This window comes from Mytilus edulis, chromosome 4 (genome assembly GCF_963676685.1).
Source record: "Mytilus edulis chromosome 4, xbMytEdul2.2, whole genome shotgun sequence".
Taxonomy (NCBI): Eukaryota; Metazoa; Mollusca; class Bivalvia; order Mytilida; family Mytilidae; genus Mytilus; species Mytilus edulis.
Genome location: NC_092347.1, coordinates 24,409,041 through 24,432,579, shown reverse-complemented (window position 1 = coordinate 24,432,579; position 23,539 = coordinate 24,409,041). Strand labels below are relative to the sequence as shown.

Genomic DNA, 23,539 nt, shown 5'->3' with positions numbered 1-23,539 from the left:
ACACGGGGCGGCTAATGAATAAATATACATAAAAACATATGACACATATACATGCCAATTCAAAAAAAGTACAAAAGAGAGAAGAAGTATATGTATACAATAATTATAATCATGGACTCAAGTGTTTCAACCATTAGCTTAATATGGTGCCGTAACGAAGATAAGGGACTTGATCTTCTCTCGTTTTACAGATGGATACCAAAGATAAAGAAGGGTTCTTACAAATATGGTTTATTGTTCAGTCTGCTAATTGCTGCATGAAATCTGTTTCTGAACGATCAATATAACTTTTTCAGCAATCAAAGCTGATCTTCAGAGTTGCTGTGAAGTCTATTATTATATGAAAGAGGGGCGAAAAATACCAGAGGGACAGCCAAACTCTTAGATTTAAAATAAACTGACAACGCCATGGCTAAAAAATAATAGACAAACAGACAAATAATAGTACACAAGACACAACATAGAAAACTAAAGACTAAGCGACACGAACCCCACCAAAAACCGGGGATGAACTCAGGTGCTCCGGAAGGGTAAGCATATCCTGCTCCACATGTGGCACCCGTTGTGTTACTTATGTTATAACAAATCCGGTAAATAGTCTAATTTGGTAGGTCACATTCGTGAAAAGGGAAGGGTATTTTAGGCACGACATATCCGATATCATCTTTGAAACGGTCATTCCATAACGGTCAGCCAACTTCACCATTTGGAACTCTTGGTTTAATATCTTCCGTGTGAGCAGCAACTATCCATCAAGGAAATCATGATAGGAAATACAAGCCCGGGAGTATTGTATGAGAGTTGTGCATCAGATGTGAAAACTTAAAATAATCAAAGACCTGTTAGAGAATGTACAATCGAAATCTCTTTCATCTTTCAATTATAGTATAACACATTTGATATTTACCCTTACACTTGTATTCCACATTTTCAACTTAAAGAAAGATGAAAAAATAAGTCAGAAAAAACGCCAACTTATATTCAAATATCTGGTTGTAGATAAATCTTCACTATTGAAATATTTGAAGGCTCAGATAACAGTGTAGATGTCAACTGATTTTTATATATTAGTACAGAAAGTACTTCACAGTTCATGTTTCAACATTTTATTTCGCTTTTAATTTTATTATCCAACTATACAATGATAAACGTTCGTAATAAAGTAAGAAAACGCAGCAAAGTTGTCGTGTTTGAGAATGATCAAATACAGTTTGTCAAACTTTATTAGTTCATAGTTCAGTAGAACAGAAACCATAATAATGATCGCTTGGGGTTTTAAGATATTTTGGTTAAGTCGCAATTAATAATCATATTTCTGATCACATGGGATGTTGAAAGTCTTGTTGGTTTAACAATTATTATTATCTGTGATCGCATGAGTATGGAAAGTTTTGTTGGTTTTGTCTGGATTTTGCATCATTTTATAATCACTTGGGTGTATGAAATATGTTTTTCTATTTTGTATGGCTTATTTTGTATCTAATAATCGCATGGGGAATACAGGATTTGTTGGTTTTGTCTGAATAACTATAAAGTGTATCTCAGCAGACAAGTGAAAAATTTGTCGGTAAAGGTTATTTCAACTAAGTTTAATCTATTGTTATTCTGTAGACATCTGTCTTCAAAATTATCTTCAAGTGCTAGTGTCATGCATTAAAAATATAAAACTATCTTTAAAATAAGATTACTCTGACAGCAGCAGTTATGATTGGTGAGTTATCCGCACATTTTTCTGGTCTTAATCTCACCTATACAGCTTATATGCTTTTCATTTTGTCAATATTTTTTTAATTTTCATATAATTTTGTCCCGAACATTAACGAAGATAAATTGTTAAAATGCGCATCTGGTGCAGAAAAAAATGGTATCGTAAATGTTATTGAATTTTGTTAAAATGTTTGCTTACTTTTTGTCAAGGTAGATTGAAGTGTTCATATATTATATTTCTTATTTATTTATACGAGTTTAACAGTTTACTAATTTAAGTATTCATATATTATAAATTTCATTTTTATTCATACGAGTTAAACCATTTACTAATTATATTTTAATTAACTGATAGGCAAAATAAAGATTGTTCAGATTAAATGAGAAATAGCAAAATTGACGCTTCAGTATAAACTAGTTGATTTTATCTGCATTACTCCAGTTACAATGTATACAATGAATCGCTTGAAGTAGCCCTCTGTGATTTGTTACCAATAAGATAATAGAAAAGCAAACAAATGAAGTAAATAAATATTGGGAAAAGCTATTAAGATACTAACGAACATTACCTTTTTGTTTTAATGGGTATCAAGGGACTATTAAATGTATTACCTGGCGTTTTAAATAAAGGCAACAGTAGTATACCGCTGTTCAACTCATAAATCCATGGACAAAAAACAGAATCGGGGTAACAAACTAAAACTGAGGGAAACGCATTAAATATAAGAGGAGAACAACGACAACACTACAATGTAACGTACACAGAAACGGACCAAGCATCAGACAAATTCCCACGAAAATAAACAGCTACAAAAATGAATGTGAACTATAATAAATTTAACCAAATAAAGGAGATGTGGGTATATTTCATCCAGTGAGTAACAAAACGGCATGAAAACCGTATGGCGACCTATATTTTACGTCATTTGAAATCCGGAGGGGATTTGTCTCGCAGCAATAATACCCAACTTATTTTCATGCAAACCTGGTGATCAATTTATGATAGTCTCAGGCAAATTGACCTTAGTTGGACAAGCAGTGCAAAAGTAAATGTGAGATGTGAGATGACATCTGAAACACATAATCATACGTATGCATTTGTTGTATAACCTTCTAATCATTTTTGAATGTTAATTTATCTTGTAAGAATCAGCAGTAAATTGTTTCAAACTCCCTTTGAAATTGTCGCTTAAATAGGAATCCTAAATATATTACTTTCGCTTAGTCTATGTACACTCAAATGGTATAACCTTTACCAATCAATCCCAACATCGAAAAGCTGTAACAATTTCCGATGCATATGTAAAACTGCAAACAATGCGTTACGAAATTCTATTGAGATTGCACAAAACATGTTTAAACCCGCCGTTTTCCCAAGTCACGAGCCTTTGGCCTTTGTTAGTCTTGTATGTTTTTTTTTAAATTTTAGTTTATTAGTATGTTTTTTTAGTATAAAGTGTGACGTCCATTTTCACTGTACTGTAAAATTTATTTAGAGGCCAGCTGAGAACCACCTCGGGTGCGGGATTTTCTCCCTGCCCTGCGTTTAAGACCCATTGATGGCCTTCGACTGTTGTCTGCTCTTAGCTCATGTTGTTGTCTCTTTGACAAGTCCCTATTTCCAATCTAATTTTTTTTAAGTTATATTTCTTTGATATGCATTGCATAATTTTTCCTTTACTTTTCGTTTTAAGTTTTTGTGATTTGCTTTACGATACGAAACTATTATTGCTTTTCCTCATCACATGGGAAACAAATATGATAAATAAATTTTGCATTTTGAATATTCCCAATACGATGTTAAGACCAAATGCCATATGAATTATTATAATGTTCATTTATGTGTCACGAATAAGAAAAGAAGCTAATATGCCAGTCATGAATAAGTATCTCTTATTCTGTACCATTTATCTCTACCATTGAAATATTATATTGTCAATATAATTCGTCCACGCTACTATCAATTTACCATTTTTATACGTACATGTATAATTGCAGACACATGTGTCATTTTCTTTTTTGAACTGTGTAATACTTAAGGGATTCTATGGATATATCATATGTTTTGCATCATTGAGATTACATTTGTTGATAAAAACAATGAAATATTCCCATTGTATGCAGCAAGCTTATATTATAACACAGGGGAATACACAGAAAATTTAATAACATACATTTTTCAAAAACTCTCGGAACCGAGTAAAGATACCTAAATCTTTTTGTAACGTGGAAGGAATCGTTTTAAAGGCTGTTCGGTCTCAAACCTTGATCGAATCGAAAGGGGTGAATTGTATTAACAAAAAAGCAGGGTATGACAATCTATTAGATAGACCATCAGCACATTGATTCCCTTTTATGGTTTTTGTACTTTTTTGGTACTGTGTCAGTACGGTGGAAATGGTGTTAAGTTGCATTTTTTTTCCGGATCAGCCTTAGTATTTTACTCAATGAAATCAAACTGCGCAAAATTTCGTGTGCGTGAGATAAAAGTGCATACGAAATTTTAATACTAAGGCTTTTTACATCAGGGAATAGATTACCTTCGCTGTATTTGACAACATTTTATGAATTATTTTCCTCATTGCTCTTCAACTTTATTTTATCTTTTTAACTTATAGTGATTCGAGCGTAACTGATGTGTCTTTTGTAGATGAAGTGCGCACCTGGCGCACATACAAAATTTGAATCCTGATATCTATGAATAGTTTATTTTGAATTTAAGTGAGTTAACATGAAAATCGGTGTGCAAAAATACCAAACGATTGTAATAAAGTAGTTTAAGTTTGGTGTTATAGCTATTGGATATATATTACTTGACAAACAACACAAATAAAATATAATCATAGATAACCGAATTGCTCTTTCGTTTCCCTTCATATGTTCATTTCACAGAAAAGAAACAGCTAAATATTGATTTAACTCAATATGATCTACTCATGTTTAATGATTTGGGACACCTCCTAAGAATTTACCCGTTAGCGTCAGCTTTAATAGTCAGAACAAAGAAATATCAATAATTTCTTTTACTTTTCTTTGATTAGATATATGCATTCCTAAAAGGATTTATATAGTCTTCCAAATTACAGCTTTAATTTTGATACCATTTAAAGATCGAAAATAACCCAGAAACAATTTTAATTTTCTCAAAGTTTCTATGTAAAAATAAGGGTCTCTGGAGTCTGGACATTCATTCTTTTCACTATATTATTAAGTACTAGTAAATAAAATTAATAAGTATTGGCTTGAAATTATTGAAAATATAAAAATTATTTAGTCAAACTTTTATATTGTTCATTTACATTGATCCAACCACTCCTAGAGATAAAATAATATAATACAAACACTCAGCCAAATCAGACATATTGCTTCAAAACAGGATTTAACTTGTACTTTTACGCAACAAGAGTAAGATACGTGTATTCTAGTGAATCGAAACACGCCTACAGACAGTCAAGATTTCATAGATATTCAAATCTCTTTAAGTTTCTATAATCATGTCTTCAACTGATACAAGTTAAATTCATTTGATCACTAACGTCAGTGCTTAGTTACGTGTATGAAAATAATACGTTTGTATGACATTGGAATTGTCACTGACGACAAAATTCTTCCTTAAATCACGACATTCAAACACCTTATATGAAAAAACAAAATGTATTTATCTTAAACATGTTTTTCCATCTTAGTCGTATTAGTACAATATTACATTAAAAGTTAAACGTTTTCTAAGAGCAAAACTTACTTTCTTCCATGCGGAATGATGTGACGTCAAAATATAATTTTCGGATCAGCAACACACATTTTCCTTAATCTTAAGATTTTTTGTGTATGTCTTGTGAATTCAACAATGACAACATCAAAAAATAATATCGACAATAAAATAAAATGGACAGAAACAACAACAACTTAAAACGTAAAAAGCGAGGGACATACCGCTGATGCGATTACAGAAGATGATCAGGCACATACATATGTGACAGTCTGAAATTTGGTTTACTATTTCCAATGGCAATTACAGTATAATGTGTTGGCCTAGAAGCAACACTTACCGTTATTGTAGTACAATTTACTTACTCTTAAATAATTTCAATACAATGTAATGAAAATTAAATAGTATAATGTAATAAATTGGTATTGAGACATTTTCTCTAAGGGTGTTTCGTTATAAATATTTATAATAATTAACCGTTCTGGTCATTTCCCTGTGTAATACTATTTAAGATGAATATCTTTAATGACGCCTCTATGAAATAGTCGTTATGATAAACATTTTACATAGCTAGTCAATTAAAGGATGGTTCAATATGAAATATGCGAACTTCTAACGTGTTTCCAAATCAGCCGACCTTTTTTTTTATTTTTAAATCTAAAATAAATCTATGTTGCACTTCAGTCAATGATTCTGTTGTTCCGTTGTTTTCCTCTTATAGATGATATCTGTTTCCCTCGGTTTTAGTTTGTAAACCGGATTTCTTTTCTCTCAATCGATTTATGACTTTTAAACAGCGGTATACAACTGTTCTTTATCTAAGTGATATTGTGTTTCTTCTTTCTATTCATTGTGTGAATTAAAGACCCTGTAGTGTTGATACGTTTGGGTTTTTTTTTATTGTGAAACATTTATCAAATACTGTAACAACTTCACATTGATCTGCCAGTATTCATTGTTGCGTGTTGAAAGTACAAAGATGATAATAAAAGAGGGACAAAAGATACCAGAGGGACAGGCAAACTCATAAATCGGAATAAACCGACAACGCCTGGCTAAAAATGAAAGAAGTTAAACAGACAAACAATAGAACACTTGACACAACATAGAAAACTAAAGAATAAGTAACACGAACCCCACCAAAAACAAATAAAGCTGTAGTATCTTTGTGAGTGATCGCCTTCCATAAGGTATTTCGCTGGGTTGTCTTTTAAAGACAATAGGGTCAAATATTTAACAAGTATGTAAATTACTACATTTTCTATAAATGAAAATCATTGGGATATTACAATTTAAACAACAAATGGCAAGAGCCATCAGAAATTCGTTACAATAACCAACAAGAGAATGATTTTGTATACCGTATGCTATACTATAGAAAAGATTTTGTTAAAATATTCGTGTTTTGTTTGGTTTTTTGTTGTTTTGTTTGCTTTGTTTATTTGGGTTTTTTTTTTGTTTTTTTAACAAATTCGTGCTTATATGTTTAAAGTTTGATAATTTTAACAAAGCTACAACAACTATGATGAAATATCAATAAACATTACTGTACCAAGAAATAACTTGATATCACTGTACCAAGAAATAAGTTGATATCACTGTACCAAGTCATGAATATGACAGTAGCTTTCCATTAGTTTGATGTGTTAAAGCTTTTGATTTTCCTTGGAGCTTAGTATTTTTGTGATTTTACTTTATTTGCAAAACACCAACTATGTAACAACATAAAACTGTAAAAACATTTCAAGGTACGTAACGGAAACTTCACATACAGTTTGTAGAACTCAATGTGTTACACAGAAATGTATAATGCGTAGTTTTATTACCTTGTTTTTATCACTGAAGGAATGACTCGTTTACAACAAAACAATTGCCAAAAGGAACGTCATCTTTAGGTGTAATTGTGACTATAATTATTGCTTGTAATAAAATCATGGAAAACGGAAATCATGCATCATAAATATTCGACATAAAATAGAGGGCGAACATATTGATACATAATCATAGGTCAACAACCAATCGTAAAAATAAATTATTAGTTTCATTCTAAATATAGGCGTCGATATATAGTTCCACTGTGTTTAGCTTAGTGTTGTGAAAATAATTCTATTTCCATTGCTTTGTTCTATCTTATTTTGAAGACTACTGTTGCATAATTATTTGTATGGCTCTTTTTTACATTTCACAGAATTGGAAAAAACTGAAAGTGTACATGTACAATCCTACTTTCTTCCTAGAAAGAGATTTTCATGTTCCTGACTAATATGAACATTATTAGGTAGCAATACACAGTTAGGATTAAATATTAAAATTTGCCCTTATAAATTTTACCATCCCCTTTTCATTGCTTTCTTGCAATATCAAGCTTACTGTTTGTGTCATATATGGGCATATGTATGTAATCAGAATCTTCCATAGATTTTACATCCAGTATATAAAATGGTAAAATATTGTTTTTGGGTGTATCCATGGCAACAATCTGCATTTATTTGTTATGAAATATTTCAAAAAGGGGGGACAAGATGTCACATATTTCCCCAAAATTTGGCTAAAAGTAGAATTTCAATCCCTTGAAGTAATACCTTTTCTGGAACTGTTTACATATATCATTCAGCAAATCCAATGAAAATCATATGTCTTTCATCTCAATTTTTTGTAAAATTGCGTCAAAAACTTCGTGTAGAAAAAAGTGTTTGTAAACATTACATTAATTTCTGGACCGATGGCCGGTCTAGCTATGAAAATACGGATTGTCAAACAGAAAACAGCCCATAAAACATTAAATTAATAATCTTGATGCTCTTATAAACCATCTTTGAAGGCAAAATTAGCACTCAGCTGTCTAAAAATGAATTTTATTACACAATAAATTTCCTATTTGAAAAATTTAAAGGGGCCAAAATGCGAAACTGAACTCCTAACTGTGTATTGCTACCTTAATGGGTTTTTGTTTTATGTTGATAACATTTTTAATCATATAACTCTACAAATGTTTTAGTCATTATAGATCCTTGGCTTTCCAATATTTGACTTTGAAAGTTCATGACGAAGATAAATCCAAAATATCGCTTTCGACGCATGAACTTTCAAAAGTGTTGTTTCCATTGGCTCACAAATAGAAAAAAAGAGACGATTTTTCATTCCCAACTGTAAGTTTTACTTTTTAAGCGGTGATGTTCTTTTTGTATCTTCTAATGGTGTGCATATTTTGAAATCACGTGACCTTACTGAGGAAAACGTATTACTAACTGGATATGACTTCAGAAAGTAATCAATTTAATATTTAAGTAAGAGCTTTTAAAACTGTCTGTATTGATGCTAAAATTGCTATCCAGTTATACACAATTATGGCCCTGTATACTGTCGATACTTATATGTAAACATTACATAAGGTTATGCTTTTCACTAATGTCTTGTGACATTTGAGTTAACAAATTGAGATTTTAGTCTTTGTGAATCTGATATATTAGTCTTCGTAGTGCCAATTAAAAGTGCCTTTCTCTTGGCTGTCGACTTTATCGTCTGTAAGTGTCTGAAACATGTATCGTTTTCTTCGTTTTTTTTATCGTGTTTAAATTATTATTTCAGAGATATTTTTTGGGTTTAATTTCTACATGTTTTCAATTGAATAGACACCTACATATATACGACCCAAATGAGATTGTTAGATCGTGGCAGTAGGAGCAAGAACACATCAAATATCTGTAAACAATGTTAATAATCATGTAACATTAGTTACTATATGATTGAATAAGTCAAAATTTCAATTTAAGGAACTTATAATTGTGCGACCCCTTTTCAACGATAACAATCAGTTAATTACCTGGACCATACACGTTTGGTCGGAACACATATATTGGGACCATTGTTACCGCATATAATAAAATCATGGAAAATAGAAACATTGCTTCGACATTAAACAATAAAAAAGCAAATTGATATACAGTCATCAGACAACAAGGGACAATTCTTCGTAGAAATAGCATGAGCTGTACTCATCATAATGGCTTTACTGTGTTATTTTAGAGTTCATAAAATTAAAGTCTATTTTCATTCCTGTGTAGTATATAGCTTCGCACGGCTACTCAGCCATGAATACTATATTGAAGGGACTGTTTTTATGTTAAATACAAAATTATTCAAACTTATTTGATGTGTGTAAGCTTTTGATTTTGAAATTTACTTTTGGAACATCCGTTCAGAATTTTCCTCGGAATTCGGTATTTTGTTATTTTACATCTACTTTCCCTTTACAACAAGTGGGGGATAAATTCATCAATGATATCAGGTTTATAATTTTGTATGCTAGACCGTTTTAATCCTGACTTACGCTTTCGAAGCAGCCGGTCTAGCTCCTTTTCCCACAGTTTTTGTTTTTACCTCTATTTCTAGATTGTGTTTTGTGTATTCTTTTTTTTGTCTGAGTCTTTTTCTTTTTTAGCCCTGGCTTATTCAGTTTATTTTCGACTAATGAGTTTTAATGTCCCTCTGATATCGTTCGGCTCTCTCTATTATCTTCTTAATAAAGTTATAAGATTTGAACATCTGTATATAAACTTATCATAGATACCCGGGTTAATTTTTGCATTTACACCAGACGCGCGTTTCTTCAAATTTTTAACCAAAGACTAAACAATGCGCGAAAAAATATAAAGATAAATGTCATGAAATTATAAAAAATGTTCATACGAAAAAAAATTGACAAATAAACAGAATCAATTCTTTTATCCTACATCTGTTTTTTTACATTTCGATTGAATTTCCCTGTTATAATCAAACAATACCGCAAAGTCATTCATTCATCACCGTGCAGTAACGCTACAATGAATTTTCAAAAGTTAAAGTGTTGCGTGTTTAGACTATAAAAGTTGTAAAATATTTTCATAGTAAAACAAATTTTTAAATGGCACTTAGTTCCAAATCCCCTTGGCGTTCACAATTTATTTACAACATTTTAAACTAAATGGAAAAAAGACGATTGAAACATTTGGGTTTTCTCCAATGGAACTGAGATAATTTGAATGTCAAATCAGATACAAATAAGGCGTGAAGGATTCTTATTGTAGATGATAAAGTTCTATAAATTTTCTATGAAATAGTAGATTGATTTTGTAAAATACACAAGAGGAATCAGTCTGCTATTGGAAATCGACGTGTGATAATTGGACATCGTACTGTGACTGTGGGATTTTAATGGCATTGCATACTTAAAAGATCCGGTCAACATTAAATTGCGATAGTTCTAAAAGATCAATTAGCTTACAAGGTAAGAACAGAATTGTATGCATTTGTTGTGTGTTAATTTCGAATTTCGCTCATTTGTCTGATTTCCTATTATCGAAATATATTCTTTTTATTTTTATTTTTTTATTATCATTAAGTCACATTTATTTGGGTGTTTTAAATGTAACAAAATCCTGTTAAGTACATACATGTAACTTAATTCTCTTCTTTTCTTAAAATCAAGTTTTCTCTCTAATATATATTTGATTTGACACATTTCACATGTCAGATGGAACTCATCTATTGTTATCATAATCAAAAATATGTTTCAAATCATTTTTTCGTCTTTATAAGTGACCCATTTACCAATATGGTTCAAAATTTCATCGACAGAAAGAAAATCATATAATTCATTAAAACCCGTGTATACAACACAGAAATAAAAAGAAAAGAAAGCCATTTACGGAAATGTTATAAATTAATAGAACTATTTACGTGAAAATTACTAATTTCATTTCCGACATGATGATTACAGATAATTGCTTTGCAATCTCGTGTAATATATTTACTACAAGGAAATTTAAGATTTATAGTTAATGAGGAATGTGTATACGGAAAACGGTAGTATTAAATTTTCCTAGCATTAGGTTGGCCTTTTGTGTACCCAAGGCTGGTGAAGGAAGTCAAATTATGAGCGCTGTGATTGGATGTAAGGGTACAATATATGTTTTATTTATCTATGAATAACTGCAGTGTGTATATTTACAATATAAATTTTAAAACCTATTGAAATATTTTTTTGAGAATTATTCGAAAAGACTTGCAAAATTTCATAAATTTGGTGCAAAATGACGGTGGGCATCGATAACATAAACAAGCTCCGTTGGAAGATGGTCATGATACTATTTGGCTTTAATTTTTAAAACAGAATAATAAAGTACTAACACAACATATAACTGTTTTATCCAGGTTTTTATCTTAAAAAGTGGTAAATTTAGAAAATGTTAACATTGTCGCCTATGGCAGAATAAATAGTTCCGTTTTCCCTATAGGGTAATAACAGTGCCTATTTAATATGTAAAAACGACCAACAATGTCCCTTCCTGCAATACCAAATGTAGAGAAAGTTCGGAATTTTAACGGTCTCTTTTAAGAATATGAGGACAGGACAAAATATAACTCGAGAGCTCAAATTATTTGAAAGCCAAGGAAATAACTATTTATAAACTACACCTCTTTAAAACCAAATTTTTCTTTCAAATACATTTACTCGTTTTAATATATTATCGGATAACCTTCTCCGATGAGCTAGAGCTCATACTTTGAACAGCAATTATGTCCATCAGATTTTGAAATATAATCTATACAAACGTATCTATTATCCCTTTATGAGTAAGAAGTATGTTAAAAAGTGTCTTATGATATTTTAACTGGAAAATATCAAAGCACTTTTGTGTTACTTGAATTATCATTAATATGTTCATAATAATAAATTAACTGTAACAAAACTTTGAATTTTTGAAATACTAAGGCTTTTCTACCTAAGGAATAGCTGTATTTGGCAAAACTTTTGGGAATTTTTGGTCCTCAATGCTCTTCAACTTCGTACTTAATTTGGCATTTTAAACATTTTTTGATTCGAGCGTCACTGGTGCGTCTTTTGTAGACGAAACGCGCGTCTGGCGTAAGTGTAAAATTTTAATTCTGGTATCTATGATGAGTGTATTTACAACCACTGGGTCGATGCCACTGCTGGTGGAGACTTATCCCCGAGGCTATCACCAGCCCAGTAGTCAGCACTTTTGTGTTGACTTGAGTTATCATTGATATGTTCATAATAATAAATTTACTGTTAACAAAACTTAGAATTTTTGAAATACTAAGGTTTTTCTACCTCAGGAATAGATTACCCTAGCTGTATTTGGCAAAACTTTTAGGATTTTTTGGTCCTCATTGCTCTTCAACTTCGTACTTTATTTGGCATTTTAAACATTTCTTGATTCGAGAGTCACTGGCGTCTGGCGTAAGTGTAAAATATTAGTCCTGGTATCTATGATGATTTTATTTACATTCAACGTACTTTTCTGAGAAATTTGTATGTAAAGCAATTAACTGAAAACTTCTCTGAATAAAAAACACCGGATTAATTTAGTTTCAGTTAAAATTACAAAATTGTTTTAGAGTCGATTCACTAAATCGTAACTTACATGTTTATAAGTGCTGAGCTAACTATTGAGAAAACAGTTCACCAGCAGTTATAACATATTTAAACATAGGTAGACACTGGTAGAGTATCAATATGCAAAATTAAGGTATTACGGGAATATTAGTTTAAAATTTTCACGAAAATAGCATATACTGATGCAGAAATGCACCTTATTTGTGTAATTTTCGAATTTATAAAGATTCCCCTTTAAAAGGAGTCGGTACGATCCATACTTTGCCCAGTTATTAAGTTCAATGTTTCAAGATTAAATGTGTTTTAAGTTGACGAAAAAATATATAAGAAAATGTAAAACAATCTTTTCAAAAATATGTGTTTCAAGCGTTAATTATTATAACCAAGTACTCAAAAATAAAAATTTCAAAAGTTGACAAATTGTTCACATTTCAAACATTTTCTGACAATAGAACGCAGACGTAAGCAAACTAAATAAGTCAGATGTTTAAAAAATTATGACAAACATTATATTACAATATCTTTTTTATCGACTAACACTATTCATTTCCCAAATAAAATTAAGAATGGAAATTGCGAATGTGTCAAAGAAACAACAACCCGAACAAAGGTCAGACAACAACCGAAGGCCACCAATGGTGCACCCGAAGACGTTCATCAGCTGGCCCTAAACGAAAATGTATACTAGTTTCAAAATGAATAGAATTTATCTGTGTGAAATCTATTTTTATGGAAAATTGAATTTAGTGCAATTTGAGACGTCATGATTAACATGCAAGAACGTAATATTTAGTAGTTACTTATTTCATAAATACAGAAACAATTTTTTGAAAGAAATGTTTGAGCAGACTTTTTCATTTTCAACTACATAAACGATATATTTCAAAGTTTGGTGACACATTTATTCCATCGAATTTGAAATAAAAAAAATACTACAGAGGCAGTTAGGTCTGATTCATATATCAACTTAAATCTAAAATGGTCAGTTGCGAACTATCCTATCGGGATTTTCACCATAGAAGTGACAAGGAAACTATCGAACCCAGGCTTCCTAACGACAAACTGAAGTACTTCCTTCGACAGTGTTACCGACACCATCATGATTTGATTGACTGTTAATGAATATTTGTGTTGCACATTATTAGAATTGTCGTAGCTGTACACTCGTCCTCTTTTACTTGTTTGTCTATACTATCGAAAGATGTGGGTATTTTTTTAGGTTTTTCTGTCAATTGTTTATCATTTTGAACCAATAAATTATGTTTTCGGGAGACTTCAGTCTGCCATTCAACATATTCCTAAAATCATACAGAATAGGTATTACAAAAAATATTGGACGACTTATTGTAAGTTCATTGTCATTGTGTGTTTTACTTAATTCAATTAATCTACTAGTGTGTTTCTTTTGATTGAGATTTTAGCAAACTAAACTTTATAATAAGTATCCACACATCCATTTATATTTACATTAATATATGACGACAACGGTGGTGTTAATCTGTAAGATTAGTTATGAAGTCTGTTGAGAAAACTAATTTAAAACAAAAACTGTATATACTTGTATTTGCTTTAAACGAAAATGTGATTTGTTTTAATTTTCAAGACGATGACAATGATATCATTTTTTATCTAAATACACGTGTTTATATAACAATGTTACAATTTTTTTCAGATAAAACCAATTTTGAACAATGCAGAAGATTATCTTTATGTGTCTTTGTGTTTGCATAGTAACTGTCCATGGCGGAAGTGAAGATGACGTCACAGACCTTTGTAACTTGTGTGCTTTAGAGAGAAATGAAAATAGTGTGGCCTGTATGATTTGCCGGAGTGCATTAGAAAATGAACCAGACTCAAATGAATATGGAAATATGAACAAACGTGGATTTCTCCGACAGACACGCCTATTTCCATGCCAATGTTGTGCATTCTCACGTCATCAAAACGCGTACTGTTGTGATAAGTGTTACAAGAAATAGGGGTTCATCATGTCGAATATCTGTACATATTCAATCGTTTATTTTTGCAGCTTTAAGTACATTTAATTGTTAGTTAAGATGTGATTTTAGTTTTTATATTTTATATGCAGAACTATGGTGTTCTTGGTGTTCGGAAAAGTAAATTATTTCAGTTTTTATTTTCCGCCAGCTTATTTCAAGAAGTTGTTCACATGACTTTCTTTATTTAGAAATAATTCATTTATGATATCTATTAGAAAAACAAAATAGATGTTTGAATTGCATTACTAGGGAATGCCAAGTAACATATTAGTTGTTAGAAAAAGAATTAGGATATTTTGTAATTTATTTTGTTTGTATCATAATTATCATTGACATTTACGGATGTAAAAAGCTTTTAGTTTGAGAGACGTAATAATTCTTCATGATCACCCATCATTAATCGTTATATTTACCATCTTCATGAGTGAACGAGACGTAGACAAAGTGGCCTCAGAGTTCTTATTAGAATAAGTATGATGCATTAAAATAAATATTTTGGCTGTAATGAAGTGTTTTAATGTTTTAGATGCATTTAATATTCAGTGTTATTTTGTCCACTGTCTAGCCATTATTCATTGGCCTGAACAAACAGGAAAAACGAACTGCTTGAACTTTTAACAATCCTCCCCAACACTCGACATAACCTCTAGAGTTATGTTTTATGGTGGAATTAAGAACTGCCTGAACTTTTAACAAGTTCTCCCAGCACTCGATATAACCTCTAAAGTTTTGCTTTATGGTCTTCAAATATATGTCTAACTAATGTGCCTTATAATCTAAGAAACAGAAGAGAACATAAAACAATAGCCATGACATATGGGGTTCGTGTTGCTCAGTCTTTAGTTTTCTATGATGTTTTGTGTTTACTATTATTTGTCTGTTTGTCTTTTTCATTTTTAGCCATGGCGTTGCAAGTTCATTTTGGATTTATGAGTTTGACTGTTCCTCTGGTATCATTCGCCCCCTTTCCACGATATTCATCTGCAATTTAAAATTTTATTCATAGATTGAAAGTTTACTGATGTTTTAGTTCAGATATAAAGTTATACTAAAACAACTGTTATCCGTGTTCATGAAAGATATAAATGACATGAAAATAAATTCATCATATATTCCAAGATTAATTTTGTACGCCAGACACGCGTTTCGTCTACAAAAGACTCACCAGTGACGCTCGAAAGTAAAATATTAAAAGACTCAATAAACGAAGTTGATGAGCCTTGATAGAAATACACTATAAAAGTATGAAAAGTTATATTACTCCATAATTTGAAGTACTTTAAGTTGCAATTAGCATTGTTTCGGTACTGACATGCCGTCAATGATTACTATGCATTCTCATTAGAAAGTTAGGAAATATTTGACTAAATCTTAAATTACTACTCTCTGAGGCAAAATTTAAAAATGCTTTGTCTCTTTTTTTTTCTTGTCATATTCGTCTTATATCGCTAGGTTTCCAATTTTATTTCTGAGAGTTTTTATGAATTTAATACAGAAAAGCGTATACACTACATATATAGTATTAATTTTATATATTAGCAAATATTCAAATGTTCTTTCTGGTTCATGTAGAAAGACAAGAAACTTTCCTGTTTCATGATGTAACAGAATAAGTTTGATGCGACTGTCATACAAGTGAGATGTTTAGCTAGCTTTATAACCCGGTTTAATTCACCATTTTCTAGGAAAATGCCTGTACTAAGTCAGTAATATGACAGTTGTTATCCATTCTTTTGATGTGTTAAGCTTTTAATTTTGCACTTTGATAACGGACATTCTTTTTAAAATTTTCCTCGGAGTCAGTTTTTATTTTTGTGATTTTACTTTTTTAGAATAGTATTTGAAATAACAACGAATTCTTTTTCAGTTCTAAAAGTATTCGTACATGGAAAGCATTTTAATTTGTATATTACTCTATAGAAGTTGCTGTTTTTTGGACTTTTTACATATCCAGCAAATCAGCAAATATGAGAAAAGCGTCTGTTCTATGGAAAATGTTTAACAATGAATATTTTTAGGTCATCATTACCAAGTAACAGTTAGTTGAGAAGAACGGATTGAATCCTAGAAATATTTTGTAACGGACATAATCAATCGACGACAAAATATAATAATTTGTTTTAAACATTATCCCGTATTATGTGAAATCTTTTAATTGTTACGATATAATGTCGAATATCAATCAAAATTCATAACAAGAGAACGAACCAAGACAAAACAAAACTTCAAAAATAGAATAAAGGAATAAAATACTCTACAAATCATCCCTTAGAAACTATAGAATGAATATCATGAATCTTTCTTCAAACAAACAACGGGATTCGGTAATCGGAAGGAAGCTGACAAGTAAAATATGTACTAGTAATAGAAGTTATATTTTTTCAAAATTATTGAAAATATTTAGCTGCCATAATAGACTTATTACATTTCTCAGGCGTTATTTTGAATAGTTGTTAATTTAATAAACCCAGTCCCGAAAGACCAACCGCACACACATAATCACTTACCAATTATGTAACCCCGGAACATCTTTACTCACATTTGGGCCTTTTACCCATGCACGGTGTACATGTAGTATAAATTTCGCCTACACACGGAATATAATGCTTATTTCACCATAATTTGATATTGCTTCATGTATAATGTTATTTGATTCCATTTCAGCTTCGATGTTTACAATAACAAAAGACACATACGAACATAAATGAAAACCATTTAAAAAAGTAAATTAATATATACATTTTAAAATGATAGACAACAACTATGTAACTTAAGATAATACTAAATCATGTAAATAATACTGTATCAAACTTTGTCAACTGGCACACTCACAGTACAGTTCTTGTCGTCATATACTCTTAATATAAGCGACTGTACTTCAAAGAAAATCGCATACAGTAAATTTATGATCAGTCGAGGGACAAAATCTTTAGAAAAGAACAGAATTGATATCTTCAAAATTTCAATACTGAAAACTACAAGAAACGGATTGATGTTTGTAATAAATAAACATTCGATGTACAATGACTTGTCATCAAAATAAGCCTGTGTATTATCTTCTTCATTTACTTCTGTTCTACTATATACCAATGTCATCTTTTTATCTCATGTTCATATACCTTGGGGCACCTTATATCATCCCCAGTTTTTGGTGGGGTTCGTGTTGCTTAGTCCTTTGTTTTCTATGTTTTGCCATGTGTACATACAGCAACACAATCCAATAACAATTTGTAAACAAAATATCATTTAGATATAACATTGTCAAGATATGATGCAAATTGCTGCAATTAATCAGTCACATACAAGAAAGATGACAATACTTCATAGTCATTTCTGTAATGATTATGTTTACTAGAAAGGTTTGTGCAGAAAAACAAATGTTAAGCGTAGGGGGGATTGATCTTTGATTGACAGCTACGTAACTGAAGGACAATGCCAATTTTGGCAAAACACGAAAGTGGGGAAACACCCACTTATGATAGCGGAGTGTTAATTGCCATAGAAATATGTCTTCCTTCATTTGAAATTATAATTTTACTTAAACTAGAATCAAGCGGAATTACAAAAACACGTCATACTTTGAACGACAAAATTATTTCATGTCTACCTGTGCGAATTTCAAACGCGCAATTTTACACCAGTACCCATACCCTCCTTCCTTGATGGGTGCATTTTACATAGACAAATATAATCGTATAATATAATCAAAATGAGGATGTTAATTTGATGTATGCCTTTTTGTGCTTCTTCGTTACATTTGTTGTTTTTATAGTGATTAAGATGATAACATAATGTTGACTGCTGTACCCCTATTTTTGACATTTTTACCTATTATGTCTGTTTGTTTTGTTCACGCATCGGTGACTATATAATGGATTTTGATGCGACTGTCATACAAGTGAGAGGTTTAGCTAGCTATAAAACCAGGTTCAATCCACCATTTTCTACATTTGAAAATGCCTGTACCAAGTCAGGAATATGACAGTTCTTGTCCATTTGTTTTTGATGCGTTTTGTTATTTGATTTTGCCATGTGATTATGGACTTTCCGAATTGATTTTCCTCTGAGTTCAGTATTTTTGTGATTTTACTTTTTTCCATAAAGCAGCAGTAAACACTATTTACCATGTCTTAATCAATACTTGTAACATTTAATATAAACTTTATGGGGACATTTCATATAATATTATGAGAAAGTTACGAAAATCCTTACATAATTGTGAGATAATCAAATTTATCGCCATCTTAACGATGACTTACTGTACAATTTGACTGCAAGCATTCGTTTTCCAACATAGTAAATCACAATCTAACAGACATCATTCAATGCTATTGTCTGGAATTTCTGTAACAGAATTGACAGTCGTCTTCTTTAAGAATATTAAATTAGTTGTAGTCTTATAAATTCAGGTGAAATGGCATGTTGTCTTTGAGAACTCCAAAGATCAGGAATTTTAAACACCTAGATTGGGTGGTGTTTATTTATATGCATCTCTTTTAGTGAAATTACGATGATCAGAACAAACATACGTAAAGACCATAGGCTTTGGGAAAACGGTATGTTTTTACTCAAGAATGGCAAGTTGATAATTGGGAAAGTGAAATTGCGAATGTCGTTTATCCATGATATCAGTTGTCCACCATTTCAAGAAAATATAGATATAAAGTAGACATTCTTGTCTCTACAGTATTTGATTCAAGTTTTTAGGGGTATTACGAAAAAAGGTTTATTGAACCAAGGAATGACATCAAGAAACAAATATGTTAATTTCCATTTTCAATTTTAATGTTGATGGTTCACTGTTTGCGAAAAAGAAAACGAAAGCAGATAAACATCCTTAGAGTACTAGTTTTCATATTCAAAAACAAACCACTACAAGGTTTTGAAGACTCAATTTTTATTAAAAGTGGATTTGAGAGTTGATAAATTCGTGCTTGCATCAAATACAAATGAAATTGTTTGACAAATAACTAGACAGTGCTCAAGAAACCAGAAAATTCTAAATAATGTTATTAAAATTTAAGTTTAAACCATTGTTGAAAGCAAGATGATGATTACAAATATTTTTACTTTCTATTCAGATTACTTCCTTGACGCTATCATTAAATCATAATTGCTCTAAATTGATAACGTTGATGCTTAATCTTTACGGAAAAGTATTGTAATGCAAGCTACTTAAACTTGGTTATTATTTGCTTTTTGAGAATAAAGGGTTTTGGTTGAATCCATATTGCATTTATAAAATTTACAAAATAATTGCAGTAATGAAAGTAAAAGTAATAGATTTATAAAGCTGCTTATAATATTATTATTGTTTGACGTAAATTTTACATTGAGGTTCTCAAAAAAGAAATCACCAATTCACCAACATTCCAACTGACTCAATTTTCAGAATACGACATCTGTAACAAACATAAACTTTTAGCTACCGCTTTACAAACAGATCCAAATACAATGAAAGTCCCAACTATGTATTGGCTTCCGAAGCTACACAAAACACCTTACAAATATAGATTTATTTCGTCTTCAAGCCATTGTTCTACTACTTAATTGTCTATTCTTCTTACCAGCACACTTGGTACAATTAAAAACCTGATAATAAATTCTTCAAATAAGGCTTTCGAAAATAGTAGAATTAATTACTTTTGGAGTGTCAAGAACTCGTTATAAGTACTTGATAAATTGCATTCTTATATTGGTGATTTTGAATGTATTCAAAGTTTTAATTTATTTACCCTGTATACCACATTGCGTCACATTCTCATTAAGAAAAAATTTACACACCTAATTAAATAAGCATTTAAAAAGTCAGAATGTGAATATATATGTTCAAACACTTTTAAGTCATTTTTTAGTAGTAATAAACAAAAAAACTATGTCAATTGGACATGCTTTGATACTATATATGCCCTTGAATTTTTACTAGATAACATTTGTTCGCTTTTGGGATTCCGTGTATCGTCAGATTATCGGAATTCCAATGGGGACTAACTGTGCACCACTTTTTTGCGGACCTGTTTTTGTATTGCGATGAGTTACAATTTATGACAAAAATAAGCAAAGACCCATCGAAACAACATCTGATAAACAAATTTAATAATACTTTTAGATATTTGGATGATATGTTGGCTCTCAATAATGACGACTTCAGTATGTATATAAAAGAAATTTATCCTGTTGAACTAACTTTAAATAAAGCTAATACTAACAATGACCACTGCCCTTTCCTCGATCTTGATATCTATATCACTAACGGAAAGCTGAATACTAAAATTTATGACAAAAGAGATTATTTTTTATTTCCTATCGTTAATTATCCATTTTTAGATAGTGACGTTCCCTTGTCACCATCTTACGGTGTTTATATATCTCAACTTGTACGATTCGCTCGTGTATGTAACAATGTTTTAGATTTTAACGAGAGAAATTTATGTATTACTGAAAAATTATTACACCAGGGTTTTCGATATCACAAACTAGTCAAAACATTTACTAAATTTTATCATCGGTATAAGGAAATCATTCGTAAATATAGCTCAACATGTAGACTTCTGATACGTTCAGGAATTTCACATCCAATTTTTTATGGAAATATTCTTTATAAAGCACAAAGGTGTCAGCATTCACCTAAAAAACGAACAAAACCTTTGAACAGACTTATTAAGAAGGGATATAGTTACAATACTGTTGTCAGGTCATTAAAGATTGCATATTTTGGCGTTAATATTGATTCACTTATAGGGTCTTTGCATCGGAACTAAACACATTTATTCAAAAACCAGTTGTTGGCATGACACGGGTTATGTTCTTCTCATATGTGTTATGATGGTATGATACTAAACCCTTAACGGGAAGGATTGTGTCTGATGTTCATATGATGAAATCATAATCTTTCAGTCAGTTTAATTGAATCTGGAGCTGGCATGTCAGTTAACTGCTAGTAGTCTGTTATTATTTATGTATTATTGTCATTTTCTTTATTTTCTTTGGTTTCATCTTCTGAAATCAGACTCGGACTTCTCTTGAACTGAATTTTAATGTGCGTATTGTTATGCGTTTACTTTTATACATTGGCTAGAGGTATAGGGGGAGGGTTGAGATCTCACAAACATGTTTAACCCCGCCGCATTTTTGCGCCTGTCCCGAGTCAGGAGCCTCTGGCCTTTGTTAGTCTTGTACTATTTCAATTTTAGTTTCTTGTGTACAATTTGGAAATTAGTATGGCGTTCATTATCACTGAACTAGTATATATTTGTGAAGGGGCCAGCTGAAGGACGCCTCCGGGTGCGGGAATTTCTCGCTACATTGAAGACCTGTTGGTGACCTTCTGCTGTTGTTTTTTTCTATGGTCGGGTTGTTGTCTCTTTGGCACATTCCCCATTTCCATTCTCAATTTTATTCCTCAAAGTTATCTTAATTTAAAAATAAACACTCTAAGTACATTGTGACATAGTAACCTTTATATTAAGTCATTAACGTGAAAGTAAAACTTTAGTATTTGCCTTCTGATTCGTTCACTGTAATGTTTAAAGATAATTCAGATAGGAAAAAAAAACATGCGTTACTCTTCAGATTTGGTTCTCAGTTTTTTTGTGTTCTGTTTGTTTTTTCAGTTTGTTTTTTTTTTATTGTAAAGCTGCCAACCATATCTCTTACTATAATAGTAAAAACCTCTGTTACATAAAATCGAGTTTACAAGCTATGGTAAGTTTCTTTGATAATAATAAATGACATAATTAAAATGTTGCCTTTTATATTTGTTCGTGCAAACTCGTAGAAAACGGATCATCAAATACGATCTACAGCAAAGAATAGATTTAAATATTTTTTATGACAATTACTAAAAATCAAGAGAAAACTGGCAAAATATTAAAAAAAAATAATGAGTGGCACAATATGACATTTTAATATGTTTGCAACACCGTATTTTTAAACAGTGTTTACGTTTAAATACTGATATATTCAATGTAAAAAGAAAGGAAAAAACAGAGTGTCTCTCTTGCGAACGTTACTTTTGAATGTTTCCTTCTGATGGTTTTCGACATGTTTTCTTCTATTTTTTATTTTCACACAAACGTTGCTGTATGAGCTAGTATGTAGTTTTAGTCTAATTGTTCTTGTGTGAATGGAATCTTGGGTTGAACAAAGTGTAAACATATTTATTGCAGAACCGTGTCGATTAAGAAGTAGGCATTGTTTACACGCGTACTTGATGTTGATAAATTTCAGTTTAGGGGAAGGGGTTTCTTTGCTGTTTTGTGAGAGGCGCTAGATGGTTTCAATTTTGGCGTATATCCCACATTTTCTTTCATTAATACCGTTTCAAAGATATCTATTTACTGTATTGATCCAAAAGAAAGTTGAAAACAAAGTTATAATATCTGGCATTTGACAAAATATCATAAAACATTCTGTTATAATCATGTCGTTTTACGTGCTAATGACATTTAACATTATTGTAAATTTCAAATCGTATGATCTACAGATGAAAGAAATTATTCGTCAAATTGGATTGGACTCCAACTTCATCAAAAAATTAAATCTACCCGTTATGGTATACACAAGGGCACTAAGAGTGAAGTTAAACAACTAATAACCAAACGTATAAGTTTGAAGATCATTGAGTTCACATAATATTTCAATCAAGTCACATCATTACGTTACTACCATGACATACAAGAGAACAACAAAAGGGTGTTATAAACTTGTTTGAGTGCATTT

At 31.0% G+C, this 23,539-nt stretch overlaps 1 long non-coding RNA gene across 1 annotated transcript; it reads left to right on the top strand.

The window, feature by feature from the left end:
* The first annotated feature begins 10,348 nt into the window (after nucleotides 1–10,348).
* LOC139518402 (uncharacterized) lies at nucleotides 10,349–15,323 on the top strand. Its single transcript, XR_011663334.1, has 2 exons — nucleotides 10,349–10,682; nucleotides 14,491–15,323. It is a non-coding gene; the product is annotated as an uncharacterized lncRNA (long non-coding RNA).
* The last annotated feature ends 8,216 nt before the right edge of the window (nucleotides 15,324–23,539 follow it).